Source organism: Caretta caretta, chromosome 2, assembly GCF_965140235.1.
Source record: "Caretta caretta isolate rCarCar2 chromosome 2, rCarCar1.hap1, whole genome shotgun sequence".
Classification (NCBI taxonomy): domain Eukaryota; kingdom Metazoa; phylum Chordata; order Testudines; family Cheloniidae; genus Caretta; species Caretta caretta.
The window spans coordinates 152,599,598-152,620,480 of NC_134207.1; the positions used below are offsets into that span (position 1 = coordinate 152,599,598).

Genomic DNA, 20,883 nt, shown 5'->3' on the forward strand with positions numbered 1-20,883 from the left:
AAAATCTGTATTTCTAGTTCAAAAAATCTCAACTGGATCTCAAAATGATTTCAGGTTAATCCCACCACTGTGCCACCATGTCAAGGTTCCTCCCCCACTCTGAACTCTAGGGTACAGATGTGGGGACCTGCATGAAAAACCTCCTAAGCTTATCTTTACCAGCTTAGGTCAAAACTTTCCCAAGGTACAAAATATTCCCCCCGTTGTCCTTGGACTGGCCGCTACCACCACCAAACTAATACTGGTTACTGGGGAAGAGCTGTTTGGACACGTCCTTCCCCCCAAAATACTTCCCAAAACCTTGCACCCCACTTCCTGGACAAGGTTTGGTAAAAAGCCTCACCAATTTGCCTAGGTGACTACAGACCCAGACCCTTGGATCTTAAGAACAATGAACAATCCTCCCAAAACTTGCACCCCCCCTTTCCTGGGAAATGTTGGATAAAAAGCCTCACCAATTTGCATAGGTGACCACAGACCCAAACCCTTGGATCTGAGAACAATGAAAAAGCATTCAGTTTTTTACAAGAAGACTTTTAATAAAAAATAGAAGTAAATAGAAGTAAAGAAATCCCCCCTGTAAAATCAGGATGGTAGATATCTTACAGGGTAATTAGATTCAAAAACATAGAGAACCCCTCTAGGCAAAACCTTAAGTTACAAAAAAGATACATAGACAGAAATAGTTATTCTATTCAGCACAATGCTTTTCTCAGCCATTTAAAGAAATCATAATCTAACACATACCTAGCTAGATTACTTACTAAAAGTCCTAAGACTCCATTCCTGTTCTGTCCCTGGCAAGACGACTACAGACAGACACAGACCCTTTGTTTCTCTCCCTCCTCCCAGCATTTTAAAAGTATCTTGTCTCCTCATTGGTCATTTTGGTCAGGTGCCAGCGAGGTTACCTTTAGCTTCTTAACCCTTTACAGGTGAGAGGAGCTTTCCCCTGGCCAGGAGGGATTTCAAAGGGGTTTACCCTTCCCTTTATATTTATGACATACCGTGTAAATCAAGCCCAGGTGAGAAGCCAGAAGGACATTTGTGCATGTGCAGCAGGACTGGTGCTCTGTGTTGGCAGATAACCTGATGTCTGAATATATGGGTGGATCAAAGTGATGTATTGTGGTGATTGAACCTGCAGAGCACATATGTACTGCCAATTCAAGTCCTGATGTTGGCAGCATTATGAGCATGTGTGTTGTGAATGTTAGTTATTTTTGGTTTACATTCTGCAGGAACTTCTTTGGGAAGCTTTGGCCTGAGAGCAAACCTTCTGTTTTAAGAGCTGATATTTAACACAGCGTTCTGAAGTTCACATGCATACTCAGATTTGTACTTTAAAAATTATCAAAGAAGATAGCATTAATTAAATAGAGGGGAGAAGAAAGACTCTACTAAGCAGCAGCACTATGGTAGTGTATCCTGCTGTGTGCTCCTCACCCATTTCCTGAATAATGGAATTGAGTGTGAGCAAAGAAAAGCAAGTAGCTGTTACTCTCTTCAATGTCTGCATGCTCAAAGGGGTTGCTGAGTAGGGCTGGCTGAGAATTTTTCTTTGAAATGATTTTCTGATGGAAAATACAGATTCTGCCAAATCAAAATTTTCTATGGGAAAACCATTATTTTGCCATTATGAAAATCAAAATAAAATAGTTCATTACAGGTTGATTCAGCCCAAATTGGAATATTTCATTCTATTCAACAGTCCTGTAATGTTTCATTTTGAGTCAATTCAATAAAACATAAACTGCATTTCCCTATCAGTGGATTGCCTGATGGGAGTTGTAGTTTGGCCTTCAATCTCTCCTAATGGCTGAGATCCCTGGAGGACTACAACTTTTGTAATGCAATGCACTAAACAAGCTCTGTGTGGCACATCATAAGAGTCACATGTTTGGATGCATTATGGGAGAGGTAGTCTGCCCAGGAAACCTGGCCCATAGGAGCATCAGGTTTTTGAACTTTCATAAGGCAATATGCCACACTAGGAAATGCTTTTAATATTGAAATGGCTTAAAATGAAGACATTTATTTCATTTCAACAAACTGAAACCAAACATTTCAATTTGTGGGATGTCAAAATGTTTCATTTTGATCAAAAATGCAAAAAATGTTTTGACATTTCTAAATCAATTTTGTTTTGGAATTTCCATTCCAGGAAGAATTTTCAATATTTCAACTTTTCATCCTGATTGGGGACAAAAACAAATGCTAAAATATTGGAATTTCCTGTAAGATGGAAATTCAAATTTTGCTTATCTCTGTTGCTGGCCTTCAGGAAAAGCACCCATAGTAGAGAGCTCTGTACTAAAGACTGGCAGGAGATCCACATTAACTAATGCAGTACCCGGATAGTATCATCAGTTAAAACAGTAAGTTATGTTTATCATGAAAAACAAACATAAAAAATAAATTTCAACTTTCTATTATAGTGCATCCAATCTATATAAGCCAAAGACTCACACCTATTGGTTTTGCCCATTGGTACAAATTACATTATCTTTACATTTCTATTATAATATTGAAAAGAGATAATTGGTCTAATTCTCATTTATACTAAAACTCTTTTACCAAATTCTGCAATGTAAAGGAGCGTTAAAGTGGATGCAGATTACGTGTGGACACTGCCACAGCTGGGTAAGAGAGCTTTAATATAAAAGAGAATGAAGCCATTCATGTTTTTCCATAGAACATATAAAACAGAGTATATAGTAAAGGTTAAAACAGTTAATCCATGGACTGGGTACAATCTGACTGATAAAATATATGGGTCAATTGCCCATTATTCTTAAATTTGGCCTGACACCAGCAGCAGTGGAAACAGTGCTCTAGTACAGAAGAGCTTTCAAGATCGCATAATCCCAAGCATTTATCATTGGACACTCTGATTCATATGTTAAGAGGTTGACAGAGAGAGAAACTGACTCTAAATTGCAGAAGTGCTTTGTACATGGAAAGGCTACAAGAGGGAAACTGATGGAATGCTGGAGAGCTTCCTTGTGCAGCCCATGCATCTAGTAAACACAATGGCTGCTCCTGCAAAGACAGACAAACAAAAAACAAGAGGCAAAGGAAGGGAACCTCTAAAATAATGTAGTCTGACCTCCTATATAACACAGAGCTATAGATTTTACCCAGTTATTCCTGCATCTAGCCCATCAGCTTCCGGTTGAACGACAGCATATCTTTTAGAAAGACATGCAATTCTGATTTAAAAAGTTGAAGTAATGGAGAATTGGCCACATACCGTACAAAGTTGTTCCAATGATTAATTATTCTGATTGTTAAAAATGTGCTTCCTATTTCCAGTTGAACTTCATTTTCCAGTCACTGCATCTTGCCTTTATCTGCTAGATTAAAGATCCTTCTAATACCTGATATCTTCTCTCCATGCAGCTAATTGTAGACCTGTGATCAAATCACCACTTAACTTTCTCTTTGATAGACTAAAGTTTAGTCTCTCGCTGTAAAGTAGGTTTTCCATGACTCAAATCCTTCTTATGGTTCTCTGAACAGAGCATGGCAGTATACCTCTACTTTATTTTTTCCCATTTGATCTCTGACTCACCTAGAAGCCTCAGCAGCATGTTTCCAAAGGGTACTTGGCCCTGTGACTTCTACCAATATGCTGAGATCTGAAAAACGATACAGATGAAAATATGACATAGTGAGGGAGTTATTGATGTTAAAAAAATGTAGTGGAATGGAAGAGTGCCCATGGAAACTCTTAGATATGTCCATGAACTGTTGGTGTTCAGAATATATTTCTTCCAACTCTTTTGTAAATTCCTGGGTGAACAGTATGGACATACAGGTTATATTTATACAGTTGTAAAGGGGTTGAACTATTATAGTTTGTTTGAATATTCTGATAGCGTCTAGCTCAGTATGAGTTTTTTACCAGGAAAGAAAATCGTAATCCATCTCCTTGACAACAAAAAATTGTTATTAGTGTGTAGAAGGTGGACTCTAATAATACAGTATGCAGTTAACATATTGTGAAGATTCTGCAACAGAAAAGCTGCTGTTTGATTCTGAAATTAAAAATATTACTGAAAATGTTTTAAAATGTATTTGTTGAATATTGTATCAAAGATTTTCATGATTGCATAATGATGGCACGTAAATGTTCTATTGTAGTAGTGCAAGTACAAAAGCGTACTTTGTCCTCTACAGTTAAAATGAACCATACGCAGGGGCAGGGCCTTACACATAGTTAAACAGGCAGCACATCAAAGGGGTAATGTAATAGTACGGGGCAACACATGGGACAATGTAATAGCATATCAACAAGCAATACTGGTTTCTGACCTCTGGTTTCACCGCTCCTGAAGTCTTGTTCAGTCACAGATAGTGGACAGAACAGACCATTAAGGTCATCTAATTCACCTTTCAACCTCTGCAAGATTATTCCCTTTAGTAAATTTTCTAGGCATTGCCCTGTCTAGTTTGACATGCCTCAACTGAGAACTGAAGGAGCGTAATCCATCATTTCCCATGTTGCATGTTTTGTCTAATTTAGGCATTTCTATAACTGCTGTTATCATTTTATTTCAACGAGAGGGAGTTTCTTGATAGTCATCCTATATTTCTTCTCTCTTAATTTTAACCAATTATATTTTTAAATAGGTGCCCATCGACCTAGTTTCTGAGCACTGAACACAATGCTAGAAATGCAGTTGCACCAGAAATATATAGAGAGGGATTACTACCTGTCTGCTCCATGATGTGATGTTTCTGCATGTATACCTTAAAATGTGTCATTTGTTGCCATATCACACTGCAAATTGTGCCTGATTTGCTGTTCCCTATCAGCTATTATAGTCTCTTCTAGGTTTCAGAGTAACAGCCGTGTTAGTCTGTATTCGCAAAAAGAAAAGGAGTACTTGTGGCACTCTAAGGTGCTCCAGTCTCTTCTAGATTTGTTTAGGGTTGTCAACTTTCTACTTGCACAAAACCGAACACCCATGCCCCATCCCCTGCCCTGCCCCTCCTTCAAAGCCCCGCCAACACCCTGCCCCTTCTCCAAGGCCCCGCCCCTGCTCACTCCATCCCCCTTCCCTCTGTCATTCTCTCTCCCCACCCTAACTCACTCACTCATTATCACTGGGCTGGCTCAGGGGGATGGTGTGCAGGAGGGGATGAGGGCTCCATCTGGGGGTGTGGGCTTCAGGGTGGGCCCAGAAATGAGGGGTTTGGGGTGCAGGAGGCCTTGCCATGCCGAATGGAGAAACTCCTGAATACCTGTAAAAATCTGGGCCCAAGCATTCAGCAGGACTCACAAAAAGATGAGAATAAGAACATACAAAGTTACATTAGACAGGATTTTATAAAACATTTGGCAGGGAGAGAACACTTTATGCTTCAAGATATAAACAAATCTCTTACTGGGGATCTTAGGAAAAATCTTATGGCAGTTTATTCGATATTGCCCCTTTGGGATTTCTTGCATCTTCCTCTGAAGCATTTGGTATTGGCCACTCCCAGAGACAGATACCAGACTAGATAGACCTTAGGTCTGATCTGATATAGAAATTCCTATGTTCATTTCTGTTTTGGTATACTTGATAATTTTGTAATTTCTTTAAAGCACTGTGCTTTATGGATACCCTTCAAGGATACCTTCATGGATACCAGCCCTAGTAAGAGACAGGGACTTCACAGGGAGAAGTAGCTTCTCGTGAGCTCTCAAAGAGGCTCAGAAGAAGAGGAGAGTACCAATTGTCCAAATACATTCTCCAATAGATAGATCAGAGTCCTTAATATGGAGATATTGCCTAAATATGATATCCTTATAAAGAAACCTCAAAAACCATCCCCACCAGCATCAAGGCTGCTATGGGCCCACAGAAAGTTAATGGTGTGGAGACGGTCATATATTGCTAGGAGGGGATCCAGAGGGAATGGAGGGATCTTCAAAATCAGTCACAGATGAACCATATGTCTGGCCCTATTAAAGGATGCCTGACACCAAATGGATGAAACACCATCCTTAGATGATACAAGAGGCCTGTGTGGGTGGCCATTAATGTAGAGACTCCCGCTTGCAAAATTTTGTATGAGTATTTCCCTATGCTATGAACTATAGGGCACAGCAAAGGGGAGCACAAAGGAGAGCCTCCAGAGACCTTGTACAGTCTCTTCATGTGCAGCTGACACACTGCTAATGGGGATTCTCCACCACAATTTTTGTCAACCTGAGTAAAAGTGCGGGGGCCCTGGCACAGACTGAGGTCATGTGTAACAGGGCAGCCTCTTATTTGGAGAGGAGCCTGGCAGACAGGTGCTGGACATCATAGGACTCATCTGGACAGCAGCAAGTGATTGGGTCTGTGTCACAGGATCCACTCACCACAGCGGTGCCTCCTGCTGCCTGTCATGGGGATTAGCCCTGCCACGTGGTGCACCCTCTTCTGATGGTGCCTCTCTTATCATCCTTTATGCCTGCAGACCCACCTCAGTCCAAGTACTAAAGCATCATGACTTGGCCCTCTGGCCGTGTCACCATCCATGTTGCCTCCTTCTGCGGGGGTTCGGTATCTTCATCAATAGGCCAACCATTTCCCCAGGGGTGAGTGGGGGTGGTGGAGACCAGGGTCCATCCAGTACTTCAGGTCCCAGCCCAGGGACTCTGTAGGTAGCAACCTCCTGCTGCCCTTCCTTAACTTCCCCACCAGTGCTGCTTCAGTTCTCTGGGCCACTTCCCCATGGCTTCAGCACCTTCTTCGCACTCTTCCCAGGGCCTCCAGCCCACAAGTCCCAGCAGCTAGCCAGGAGTTCCATCCTGCTCCTTGCAAGCAACTGCTCTGTCCAAGGTGCTACCTTTCTGCAGCCTGCTAGGCACACAGTCCTCTATTCTTGGGCTCCCTGGAGCAACACAACACACCTGCCCACCCTGCCCTACAGCCCCTTTTATGTGAGCTTGCTGGGCTCTGATTGGCCGGTCCGTACAGTCCCCTGGCCCCAGTTGGCTGCTTCCTGCACAGTGTCCCTAGGCTGCTTAGAGGACTCTCCTCCACTGCTCCTTTCTGGGATAGGGTGTGGCAGGCCCATGAGGCCTCCATTAATCCCTTCCACTCCAGTGTGGGGTGAACATCCCATCACAATCGGATTACCACTAAGGTATATGAGAACCCAACAGGACCAGGAGGTGTCTGGGAGGATACTTTCCTGCTATTACAGCAGAAGACTACAAGTAGTAGGCCCTATGGACTATCCCCTAGCCTGGGTAAAGTCCTGACTATTAAGCTGTTGGAGGCCAGAGGACCCTACAGTCTAGATTGGGAAAAGGCCTAGTATTTTATGTTATCGAGCCACATTTTGTGCGTGTGTATGTGTGCTGGAGAATAAACAGAGCCCAGAGGTAAGGGTTAGAAGGTGAGCTGGGTGTGGCTAATTGTTTTCCCAGGCTGGTACTGGGTCTGCCATCCTACACAATGCCTTTAGTCAGATCTATAAGCTGCTAGGGTCTTGTGCCAGGGCAGTCCTCCCCAGATTTAGGATGACTGTTATAAATGGTGCGTGTGCACTTAGAACTAGTCAAATATCCTCCTGGGTATAGTTAGGTGCAGAGCTGGAAAAACAAACACATACAAACAAGGACACTTCTCCTCTCCCTCATAATTTCTTTTGTTGAATTTCAAAAATGTGATATTTGACATTTTTAATTGTAATTTTAAAATTCTAAAAATAAACTGGCTCCAGTTTAGGAACTTGGCATAAAAGGTGTTGCCTGTTCGCCTCAGAAAGGACAGGATTGGTCTCCAGGTCCTGTTTTTCCGCCTCTCCCCCGCCATCTGTGTGGTGCCAGGATGTTGCTCCCAAGGCACTGCATCTATTCTTCCACCTTCCCTTACCCTCCTCTCCTAGTGCTGTGTCCTTTTCTCCTGGCTGGAGGCCTACAGAAATGCAAACTGATCCAATGAAATAACATGACCGGGTCTCCATATATTCCTTGGACACAGAACTTGCTTCCTACTACAAAACCGTGCTGTAGAATCTTGGCTCTTATTTTATGTAAAATTAAGCTTTTAGGTTTTATGGTTGCTGAAAACAAGAATGGAGCATAAAATGATGTCAAACTAGGTCTGCAGAGTGCTTGCAACAATAGGTCTGAAGGCATGGGAGTAATTGCGGGGGGGCATTGCCCCCTAAACTGAGGCTTGGTTTGGGAAGGGCACATGGGGTCATGTGCCACTGCCCCTCCCCCATTTCTGTGAGTGCTGAGCTGCCCAGGGCTTGCTCTGCTCAGCCTGCTGGGGAGCTTTGTCATTTGCACGCTGCACCTCCCCCGCCCACACGTTTCCAGCTTGCTCACCCCTCTCCCCGAAAGCCAGGCCTGGGTGGGGAGTGGAGGGGGTGTAATGAAGCAGCTTCTCTCCTGCAGGTTGAGGGAGGGTGTATGCTTCAGCTTTCTGCCTTTGCAGCTGGACACCGCCTCCTGGGTCCTAGTGCTGGTCGTTTTCTACTTCTGTGTGTGCTGGGTGCTCTGCATGGCCACCATTCTGTTTCCTGTACAATAGTGAGTGTCCATGGGGTGGAGTGAGCAGAGCAAGGCAAGGGGGTCAGGGGATGTGGGGGAAGAGGCACTGGGGAAGGAAAGTGTTTGGGATAGGGAAGGGGGAAGAAAAGGGGATGGGGGAATTGGAGAGAGGGATGGAAGACTGGAGGCAGGGGGATAGGGGCAAGGGACAGTGGGGAGAGGAAAGGAGATGGGGTGGGGAGAGGAAGGGGGAGGAGATGGAGCAAGAAGCAGTGGAGAGGAGAAGGGGGATAGAATGGGGAAGAGAAGGGGATAGCAGAATGGGGTGGGGGAGGAGGACCCCAGCATGTGATGTCCCCTTGGTGACAGCAGCAGAAGCTGAGGCTCCCCCATTAAGCCTGCACTTTGCCTTGCCCCCCCCCCCCCCCCCCCCGGCAGCCCAGGTACCACTCCAGACAGCGGGAGAGAGCCAGTGGAATTGGCTTCAGTGCGCACATGCGTGCGTGCTGCCACCCAAATATAGCAATCTAACTGCGCCTATGTCTGAAGGGTGTGACCAGTAATGGTCCTGTGCACTCTGCAGTTCTGTGGCTGTACAATCTGGCATTTTGTCAACTTGTCACAGAATTTAGCCTTTTTGAAATGGAATTCACTATTTTGTCACAGCTGGGTACCTATTGAGTTTCTGGCTCAAGCCTAAGGGAAGAAGCCACTGGACCCAGGATCCAAGTGAATGTGGGGCACAACAATTTATAAAATAGGGATGGGAGTGAGTGCCAGGAGAAGGTTGATGAGGAGGTCTCGCGATTTTCTGGGGCCATAGATGGGGTGTGTGAACATTAGGAGTGGGGGAGAGCAGCCAGGACCTGAGGAGAAGGTTCTGGAAGAGCTGGAAAAGGGGCTGCAACCTGGCATACTTGAGGTAGATGTGCCAAAGTCTCCCTTACACTGCAAGTGTCAAGGAGGAGGGTGAACTGTGCCAAGTGCTCACGGCTCTGTGAAGGAGCCCCCAACCAATATCCCCAGTGGGCTGGGGGACCAGGGTAGAACACAGACTGGCCCACGGGAGCTCACAGCTCTGTGAAGGAGGTCCTGCCACTTGGTGTTGGGGCAGGACATGAGGGTCAGGAAATGAAGGGTATGGAGCATGATACAGCTGGGTACCTGACATTTCTGAGATATCTCGTGTATTCTTTCTCTCCTACCCTGGTGGACCAGCCTCTAACTTTCCCCAGAAGTAACAATGTGATGGGATAGGTAACCCATACAGGTAAAGAGAGAATTTATTGGAGACAGAGCAGTTAGTACACCTTGTTGCACCTGGAGGGTGGACCAGGCCCAATTAAAGATGAAGAGCATCTAGGGGAGGAACTGAATGGATAAGGAGGAGATTGCAGGAAGAATGGGGCAGAACTCTGGGTTCTTCTCTCTCTCTGCTGGAGAGCAGAGGACATGCCTTTAGAGATGCAAATGTACAAGTCCAGGGAAGGGCTGTGGAAAAATGTCTGAAAGAAGGTCAAGGTAAGAAGAAAGGGATGCAGTGAAGAATCTGAGGGAACAGACCATGGCTGCTTCCTATAGTGGCCCTGGACTGGAATCCAGAGGAGAAGAAGGGTCTGTGTTCCCTTTCTGGTCCACTGAAAAAGGGGGTGCAGAAACACCCTGAAACAAGAGGGTGAAGCACTATTCAGTTTGGAACTGGGCCTCTAGGGATAACACCCTGGGAGGAGTCACCCCACACCAGAGTGGGAGGAGAACCCTGCAGAGCCCAGGAAGGGATAAAGAGTCTGTGGAGGAGTAACCTTGAGTAGGGGTAAAACGTTTTATGTTTGAGTTCAGTTTATTGGACTTTTATTACCCAAAGGGGTTAGCAGTAAATGTTGCCTGGCTGGACGGCTGAGTCATGATGAAAAAAGTTCCAGAGCAGCTGTCTGTAGGGGATGCAAGATGAGAACCTGCTATGCCGTGCCCAGGCATGAAGGGGAGTGCTCATCTACAGGCAGGTAATTGAATTACAAGGCATGTTCCCCACACTTTTCCGTGGAGCTAGGTAGCAGGGACTCCCAGAGCCAGAAGGGCAGGAAAGTTAGATGACCTGACTGAAGTTTTGGGACGCCATCAGTATAATTTCTGCAGCCCTTAAGATGAATAGCAATTTAGTGGGCAGGTCAGTTACTTTGTTTGAACTGGTTTTTCTGTATATTACCCAAGGTGAGTAAAGACTGCAAGATTAGTCACTTTGTGTTAACTACTAAAATAACATTTTTTTTGGAAGTGTTGGCATGATATTATACCCTGGTGCATAACTGTTGATAAAGTTCAAACTAATGAACTTCCAGTTAATAACTGGCAATCCTGGCTCATAAATGTGCAGCAAGAGACTCATGTTCAGAAAACTATACAAATAGTAGCAGTTTTTGTGCTCCTGGGAAATTCTGACTTTGCACAGGTTTGTATTCACAGCTGTTGTGATTTGCTTTTATTTTATTTTGTAAGTTTTAGGTGCTCGAGAACTAAACTACAATGATTTTGTTGTAATCATAACTTCAGTGGTAACGATAAATTGCCCAACACTAGCTTTATAATTTATAAAAGGAAATGCAATATTAAGGGGCTTCTGTCATCTTAAAAATCACGTTAGAAACAAGTGTTTTACCTGTTTTACTAATAACCTTCTTAGATTATTAAAAAGGAAAGAATCATAGAATCATAGAAGATTAGGGTTGGAGAAGACCTCAGGAGGTCATCTAGTCCAACCCCCTCCTCAAAGCAGGACCAACCCCAACTAATGTTATAAATCCATTTCATTTAACACTTGTTTGCTTCCTTTTTTGGATTTTTTTCAAGAGGAACAATAAAAATCAAAGAATCAATTTAATTTTATTAGAATAAATTTCATATTCAGGTTCCCAGAGCTATGGACAAAGAATACCTAAATATGGACGTAGTAGCCTAACTTTAGACATTATTTTTTAAAACCTTGGTTTTATTGTTTGGGTTTCAAACATTCAAAAAAAATTCTGTTTTAAGAACAGTGGTTTTAAATTTCAAGAAAAAATATCTTTTATTAAGGTGACTGTTTCTTTAACCAAGTCAATTTCTCAAAATGGTCTTCACTTTGACTTCCTGTTAAATATAGAAGTCAGTTTTGAAACTTTGCATGTACTGCAGTATAGCCAGATCTTATAATTGATGTTTTTATTTAAAGTCCTACCTCCTGAAGACAAGTGATTACATGAGTATCTCAGTTTTATTTAAAAAAGCAAGTTTCTAGTTCTCATGATTTCAGAGAAAAGCTTGAAAACATGATCCCCGTGTACCATACAGGCTCAAACCAGCAGGCAAAGAACCCGCAACTCATGTCATGATTTTTGGGGCCTGACATACGATTTATACAGCTGGGAATGGCAGTGATGATACTGATGGTTAAGAACAAGTGTAGCTGTTGTTGGGTCACAATGTATAATATCAAGATAACTGTATGGCTGTAACTGAAATTAGCATTTAGTCTATAGTAAACAGATTGGAATGGACTCATTTTTGTACGTAGTATTGCCCTTTTCATTAGGCTGCTCTGTACAGTCTGTACCCAAGCTTTTCCTGTAGCTCTGTACTTCCATACAATGGAAGTGTTTTTCAGATTCGCATATATATATATATATATATAGTTGAAATGTTAGGTACCCCCTGAAATCCCCTCTTCAGTACTGAGACACTAATGACACTATATGAAATTCACCCTTGTGCAGAGGGCCAGCTCAAAAGAGCTATGTCCAGTTTCAATGGCTTAAATGGTGCATAGGCCTTGTACTGAGCCGCAGCCCAGGGCATAGCTGCTGTGTCTGTTTTGATCTGTATGACTCGCATATACCCATTAACGTAAGTTTATTGTTCACCTGTGGCTCAGGGCGGAGTTTGCTATGGGCCTGTTACAAGAGTGGGTGGGGGAGGTTCTGTGGCCCGCAATGTACAGGTTAGATGATGATCATGATAATCCCTTCCGGTGTTAAGGTCTAGGAGTGCAAAGGTAGATTGGGGAGCAACATAAAGCTGGATACTTGTAAGAATGCTAGAGGATGTCTGGGGGTGGGGAGCAGGGTAGCTGGGGTTGCTGGTACTTACAGGTGTTAGATGGTGTGTAGGGTGCAGGGGGGAAGTGGGTGTTGGGGCTTCTTAAGGTTAGGGGCCTGGTAAGGAGCAGTGGATGCCGGGATTACTAGGGGCTAGTGGGCTCCTGTCCTGCAGCTCAGCTGAAGGTAGGAATACAGAGTTGCCAACTTTTACAATTTTATAGCAAGCCTTGTGGTGGTTGATCTCTTACTCAGAGAACCAGTGCATCAAGACTGGTAGTTGTGTGAGCGTCTTGCTTTTATTTTTAAAGTAAGCTTTTAGCCTTCATCGTTGCAGAGAAAATTTTGAAGATGTGACCTGAGTGCCCTCTAAAGGTTCAAAAAGCAAAGAAAAAAAATCTTTAAATTAGAGTTATTAAATTAGTCTCCTCATTTTGGGGGCGCGACTTTTGAATGTCTGGGGTTGGCAGTACTAAAAATATAACAAGGCTGCCAAAAGTGATTGTCACATGAGATGAAGTATACTTTGTCATCCCTGTCGGTTGAACGTTACCCACCAAGTTTTTTACTGTCATATGTACAAAGTAAATATTTAGCCTCTAGTGTTCTGTTTGACTTAGTGGAAATATGCCTTGTAAGCAAGTGTTCAACCTTGTCTAAGTAATAGTTTATATTCAACTCTTTCTTAGACCCCACCACCTTAATTTGAAAAGATAGCCTCTTAGAATCGATCTTATTCAGCCTTGCTTGTAACAACTTACAGAATACTACATTTGATTGTTTTAGCAGAAACAGTTAATATAATGTGCATGATAGAACTGATATCTCCTGCACCTGGTATGGAAATCTTTCAATAGATTTGGATTTACTATCCTTAAAAAGAACTCAAGTGATGCCTGATTTCTAGGCAATAAAAGAAAAGTCCACAAAGAAAATTATGCTGAATGGATAAGATTCCTAAGTGTTTCTAAAACCAGAAATGTAGGATAATGAGCTCCATATTTACCTTCAGGTAGCCAATGTGGTGTATCTTTTATTATATAGGGTATTGGGATGTGCCTGAAAAGATCAGTTATCCCATCCTATTGGAATGTAAAGGTCTGTGCTTGCTCAGACTAGAGTGCCCCAGGCTACAGCTAAGAGCAGGCATTGTATACACTTAGCACCATGTAAACCAAAGTGAGAATAAAACAGGTGATTTGATGAATACAAGGTCTTCTTGCTTTGAAAAGAAAACATGCCAATGTTGCCAACTCTCAACTTTATCACAAGGATAATTTATGATATTTGGTTTCTATCTTAGAGCCCCACATCCTGGCATCAGGAGATTAAAATGAAAGCTGAGATTCTCATGTAAAGTTTCTAGCCCTTGTAGTTGAAGAGAAGTTTTAAAACATGAAACCTAAAGGCTCTAACTAGAAAACAAATTAAAAAACCTTAATCTTATAATTTAAGCCAGTGTTACAATTTTGGGGGGCCTGACCCATGATCACCAAGATACTATGGTACCAGTAGTGGATGAATTTGAGAGCAGCCAATAAACATGAAGACCTTGAAATAATCACTGGAATTAAGGTTTAGGAGCAGTATGGAGAAGTCATGGAAGTATTTTTGTGCTGTGTACAACTGCAATAGATGGGCAATGAGTTTTGCTAGGAATGTTCTTATTACTAACTGTAGCTGATGCAAAGGCTCCTGGAGATATTTAGGAGCTTCCAGCACTCAACTGCTGGAGTGTTTGCTGAAAGGTTGGGCGGCAGATGGGAGAGGCTGTGCCTCCCCAAACAGCCAGCCTGGGGCAGGGGCCAGTGGCCACCGGGGCGGGGGGTGGGGTGGAGGTGTGGCTGGGAGCTAGCCTTCCCCAGCCAGTGGTTCACACGCCACTCACAACTGTTGAGAGAGTTCACACGCCACCTACAACTTCCAATTGTAGGTTTTAAGTAAGTCAAAAAACTTCTCACAACAGGACATGAAACATTTGTAGGAAAGGGAAACAAAGGAAAGAACACAAGGATGGGCACCAAAACTTGTTCCTATACCGTCAAGACTTTCAGGTACAAGACTGAACATGGATATAGATACTGTCCAGCATTTAGGCAGAAGTAGAGTCTACCATAGGTATAGGTATTGTGCCAGCCAATGCAAGCAAGAGAACCATAAATACATAAGTACAGTGAAGAGGCATCATGCATTCATTGTATACATCAACAATTGCTAGCAGACAAACACCAATGGCATGCAAATTACATAAAGGTAGACATGGGTGTGGTAATCAGTGTTACCTGCACTTCTATGATGAAATCTGGCAAACAGACCTCCATGATGAACAAAACAAGTCTCCTGAAAATATACTGTTTCAGTGGTAGGAAGACACTGTTTGACCTGGACACAACTAACAGATGTAATTCCTTTGCAACTCTTACAGGTTACTGAAGAACTATTTTAGGCCTTGAACCAAGCCAGCAATTGGGATTAATACACAATTTTCTTATTAATGTATAGAAGAACTGACTCAGATACAGACTTGTATAAAATGATTAGTTAACCAGTAACCCATAAAATAACCTTAAAAACAATACATACATGCAGCCAGGGATTTTCCTGAGGATTTCAGGGACAAACTGCAGAAACACTTCATCTTAGTAGACTTTATAGAGAAATGGGTGTTCTTCCTGACTGTTGTGGGAATGAAAAAAAGTGAAACTATGAACTTGTGTTTATACCCCAAAGATGGAATGCCAGGATAAAGTGAGACCACTACTGCATACTCAACAGTTGTGAAATCCTGGGGAAATGGCAGATGACAGATCTCTTCCACCATTTTGGATAAATCAAATGAGTTTTGACAAATACCCTTTACCTGAGTTCAAAATTTTTCACATGCCTTTGTAGGCAGTGTTGAAAATGCCTGCCTTTTGGTGTTTTTGCAGCAGTCAAAATATTCCAGAGCTAATCAGCATCTCCTGATGGTATCAGGTACAAGCTAAATATAGAACAAGAATTTGATAACAGGCTTGTATGGGCTCTGTACATTACAAGGGACAATGGCCTAAAATTGAAAGGAAAGTGCTCATTAGGGAAATTCCCTCAGAAAATGAGGTGAGGCCAGATCCTGCAAAAAATAAACTGTCCTATGAATGCCCTAGCCCAGGGGGTCTCAAACTTCATTGCACCACACCACCCTTGTGACAAAAAAAATTACTACACAACCCCAGGAGTGGGGATGGAAGCCTGAGTCCACCTGAGCCTCACCACCCCAGGTGAGGGGCCAAAGCTGAAGCCCCAGGGCTTTGGTTTCATCCCTGGGTGGTGAGGCTTCAGCTTTGGCCCTAGGCCCCAGCAAGTTTAAGCCAGCCCTGGAGACCCCACAGTTTGAGAACCCCGGTGGCCTATCCAAACAAATAAGGAACTTATAAAGAGTTTTAGGAATAGTGACTTTCTTGGGAAAATTCACACTTAATCTGGCCAAATACAGCATACAAGAACACCTCTGGTCCAGGCTGTGGAATGGAATTGGAATAGAGTGTACCCAGATGGCAATATTTTCTTCCCTAGTGCAGTTCAAACAAAAACACTTTGTCAAAACCAGTTAAGGCTAAGGGACAATAATACAAAAGCCCAAATCCCAGAAAATACATTACAGTATAAAGTAATTCCCCTGACTACATCCTCTTATCACCCCCTCCCCTGAATCCCAGTCACTCACAGCACAAATATCTGGAGGTGACTAAACAAAATGAAGCTACATCAAAGCAAATTATCTTAAAACTGGTAAAAATAGATTCCAAATGTTATCAGATTTTAGATAATGCACCTCAGTACCTTGGGGGGGGGGTCTCTGTTCTGGACCTCTGCGCAATTGGAACCATGTTACCTTTTAGGTAGTGGTAGCTAGAAACAGTATGCTTGAAATCATACAGTATCCAAAAAGTATGGAATTCAAAGCTGGCAAACTGGCTCTTTCCTCCGGAACTCTAAATGAAACAACTTTTAAGTGCAGAAAGTTTTGTCCTGATCCGAGATCTAAGCAGAAGGTCCGTAGGTGACTTGCAGTTTTCCATTGGTGTTGCCCTGTGGTATAGCAAAGCAATAATGAGATCTTCTAATGTACAGCCATCTAATAATTTCTTAATTTATTTTTCAAAAATAATGGAGAACAGAAAAAACCCACAAGGGGGGCAGGGAAGGGGAAAGGAAAGCAATATCTGCTTCCATCCTCTAGGAATTAATCAAAGATTTGAATCCCTTCTCATACACTGATGCTGTACTGTGGGGCAATTGATTGTGGGAAATCCACAATAATCAGATAATGTGGAGAGAGTGGATGGATAAAGAAATAATTTGAGTCTCACTTGATACCAGAGGATCAGTTTCTGCCACTCCAACAATATAATCTACCTGGTCCAGCTGAATGGTGTTACCTTTAGGTTAAGCATCTCTTGAAGGACCTATTTTGTCATGATGCCCTTTGGTGCTCCCGTGTGCATGTCTGTACTGCATCCCCCAAAAAACCTGTGGCAGCAAGTATCAGAGTCCAGGTCAACTGACTTGGGCTCATACAATGGGGCTAAAATTAGCAGTGTAGACATTGCCACTTGGGCAGGGGCCTGGGCTCTGAGATCCTTGAGTCTCCCCACAACAGCAACCTGTCTGGGGTAAAAATAAATAAGATTTAGCTAATAGAAAAAGTACAGATTCAAAGATAAAATGAGAGCAAATGTATACAAGTTTCATAGAAAATAAACAGATGCAAACTCAGGCTTTATACTCAGGATTAGATAAAAATCCATTTTCTAATGCAAGTTCTCTATTGCCTCTGAACAGCTTCATTGCATACCCCCAGCTACAGAGGATCCAGCATTTATGGACAGCTTTCAGCCTAGATACTGTCCCTAAGTTTTTGGATGCCTTTCACTTCAAATCCCTGCCATTTGAAAAGGCCGGTTTTCCCGTTTCCCCCCCTACTATCACTATAGATATTCCAATTGTGGAAATCCCCAGTAGTCTCAATGTCTTGCCATTAACTCTAATGGACCATCTTTGTCTTTTCCTGGAGTTGTGCAATGGATTGTTAGATGTGGCCAGTTTTGTGAAAACAGCTGGCTTAGGAGGTGCCTCTCTCTGTGTGTTTACTCACAGACCTGCTATGAGGTGGAACAGAAACTTTTGAGCACAGTTCTCTATATACATATATTCATAACCATAACCTGTATATATCTCATGACAAAGTTCAGAATACTTCAAGCTTTCATAAGATTTTACTCAACATTTGTATACAATGCTGTGCTATAAAAATCAGTTGATTCAGCTGCTGATTCTTTGGGGTTAAAACTCTCCATGATGCCAGAGGGATGTCTAAGCCCTGAGTCACAGGCACTAAATCAAAGGCACATACAGTCACAGGGGAGTAGACTATTAACATTTTGGCCTAACTTTAGTTGTTGGGGTTAGTGTGCAGGTGCTGGGTGGCATTGGTTGCCTGCAACTTAGAATCATAGGGTTAGAAGTAGGGTGACCAGATTTTCCCAAAGGGAAAACAGGACACCTGTGGGGCCAGTCCAAGGCCTCCCTGTCTCCCACCTGTGCAGGGTCAGCCTTCTTTTGAAAACCTCCTGTGAAGGAGCTTCCACAACCTCCCAAGGCAGTCTGTTCCATTGCCCTTCTGTTCTTACAGTTAGGAAGTTTTTCCTGAGATTTAATCTAAATCTGCTATGCTGTAGTTTGAACCCATTGCCTCTTCTCCTGTCCTCTGTTGCAAGAGATAACAACTCTTCTCCATTTTTTTATGGTAGTGTAATAGCATGGCACCCACCTCTTATAAGCATCCCCTTCTGGTCAGGTGTGCCTGCAGCCTTTAAACAATCCCAGCCCTAGTATCAGGCCCCACACCCAGGACTCCCTGGAGGCAATGGCTTTGTCCTCTCTGAGCCCTTCTGGGGATTTATTGCCATCCAATTGTAGGCTATTTCCCTAGTGGTCTATGCAGGGGGGCAGTAATTCAGGTCCACCCACTAATGCAGGTCCCAGCTCAGGGACCCTAACAATAGCAGCCACATGCCACCATGTCTCTTTAACTAAACTGCTTTCAATTCCCTGAGCCACTTCCCCACAGCTCCAGCCTTTACTCATGCTTCACCCTTACTTCAGGTTCTTCCATGTTCAAGCCCAGCAGCCAGCCAGGAGCTCTTCCTCTCTCCCCAAGCCCCTGCCAGTACTGAGCTGTGTCTGTGGTGCTGCAGCTCCCTTTGGCCAGCCAGGAATACCACCTGCACACCTGTGGCTCCAACAAAGACCTACCTGTCTGTGGTGCTGCAGCTTCTTTTTATATGGCCCTCCTGGGCCCTGATTGGCTGCTTCTTGCAGCCTCCCTGATTTGCTGCCTCCTGCACAGTCTCTCTGGGCCACTCGGAGGACTTAGATCCACTGCTCCTTTCTTGGGATGGGTGTGCAGAACCCTGTGCCCTCCAGTAGGGGGCCTCTGGTCATAGACCACCCCACCGCAGGCAACCTGTCAAGTATTTGAAGACCATTATCATGTCTCCCCTTAATCTCTTTTCCAAGCTAATCATACCCAGTTCCTTCAGCCTTTGCTCATATGGTTTGCACTCCATCACTTTGATCATCTTTGTCCCTCAGCTCTGGATCTTCTCCAGTTTCTCCACATTCTTTCTATATATTGGTGATCAAAATTGGCACAGTACTCCAGCTGAGGCCTACCCAGCACCGAGTAGAGCAGTACTATCACCTCCTGTGACTTGCATGCTATGCCTCTGTTAAGGCAACCCAAAATTGCATTTGATTTTTTTGCTCCAGCTTCACATTGCTGACTCATGCTGAGGTTGTGATCCACCATGTTAGGGGCTTTCCCTTCACCCCTCCCCTGGTTCTTGTCGCACAGACAGAAAGCAGAAGACCAGAAGTCCGAAGTGCACGCAATAAAATGTTTATTGGGGTTAATTCAAGCAAACATATCCATAGCTCTGCATGCTGGTAGAGCCTTTTTCCCAGTGTGCTTGTTCCCCTCCCTTAGCAGGCATAATTATACCTGTAGTGCATGCCCTTGGTCCTTTATAACTTATGGTCATATTCCATTTTGGAGGGTCTTGGATCTGGGGGCTTTGGTACCAACTCTTTTCTACCCCATGGGAGAGGTAAGGAGTGAAGTTGTATACTAGCCAAAGCCAGGCTTTTCTTTTGCTTTTAGTGTTTCTTATACTGTTCCCCCCACATCCCCGTCATCCCTCCTGACTGGTTGCTTGACTGTATTTCTAGAGAGGAGTTGAGGCAGGGCTAACCTTCAAGTTTACGCTTATATGTTATATTCCCACTATACCCAGAAACACTTTAGGTCTATTCCTTATCTTTTCTCATTGTACTAAAAGCCCCATATGGTTGTGGGAAATACAAGACACAGTGTCTTTGTTCTTTGTTCACATATATTAGGATATAAGAGTGTCAAAAGTCAAACCCAAAATTCTATCTCAGGCTAATAAACAGGTCTATATATTAACACACCACAACTCCCCGATCCTTCTCAGTAGTGCTGCTGCCAAGCCAGTTTTTCCCCATTCTGTATTTGTGCATTTGTTTCCCCCTAAGTGTAGCACCTTACATTTGTCTTTGTTGAATTTCATTTTGTTGTCTATAGTCCAGTTCTCCAATTTATCAAGAGCCTCTGAATTTTAGTTCTATCCTCCAAACTATTGGTTATCCCCCTTAGCTTTTGTGCCATCTGCAAACTTTATCAGTATGCTCTCTATACCTACATCCAGGTCATTAATAAAGATGTTAAACAACACTGGACCCAGAACAGATCCCAGTGGAACCCCACTTGAGACCTCTCTCCAATCCAACATCATTCCATTAATAGTTACTCTTTGTTTGCAGTTGTTTAGCCAATTATGTATCCACGTAATGGTAGTTCTGTCGAGCCAGCATTTCTCCAACTTACTTATCAGAATGTCATGTAGGACTATGTCAAAGGCCCTGCTGAAGTCCATATATATTATGTCCATTGCATTTCCCCTACCCACCAAACCAGTTACCCTATCAAAGAAGGAAATCAAGCTGATTTGGCATAATTTGTTCATGGTAAATCCATGCTAGCAGCTATGATTCACTCCTTCATCCTCCTGGCGTTCACAAATTGAATATTTTATACATTGCTCTAGAAGCTTCACAGGTATCTAATCAGGCTGACTGGTCTATAGTTTCCCAGCTCCTCCTTCCCCCCTTTTTAAATATGGGCACTACATTAGCCCTTCTCCAGTTTTCCATGACCTCTCCTGTCATCCATCAGTTTGCAAATATGGCCAGTGGTGCTGA

At 43.3% G+C, this 20,883-nt stretch overlaps 1 protein-coding gene across 3 annotated transcripts in view; it reads left to right on the forward strand.

Annotated features, from left to right (window-relative positions):
- Window positions 1–20,883, forward strand: part of GABBR2 (gamma-aminobutyric acid type B receptor subunit 2) — an 854,643-nt gene that overhangs the window by 35,534 nt on the left and 798,226 nt on the right. The window lies entirely within an intron of this gene.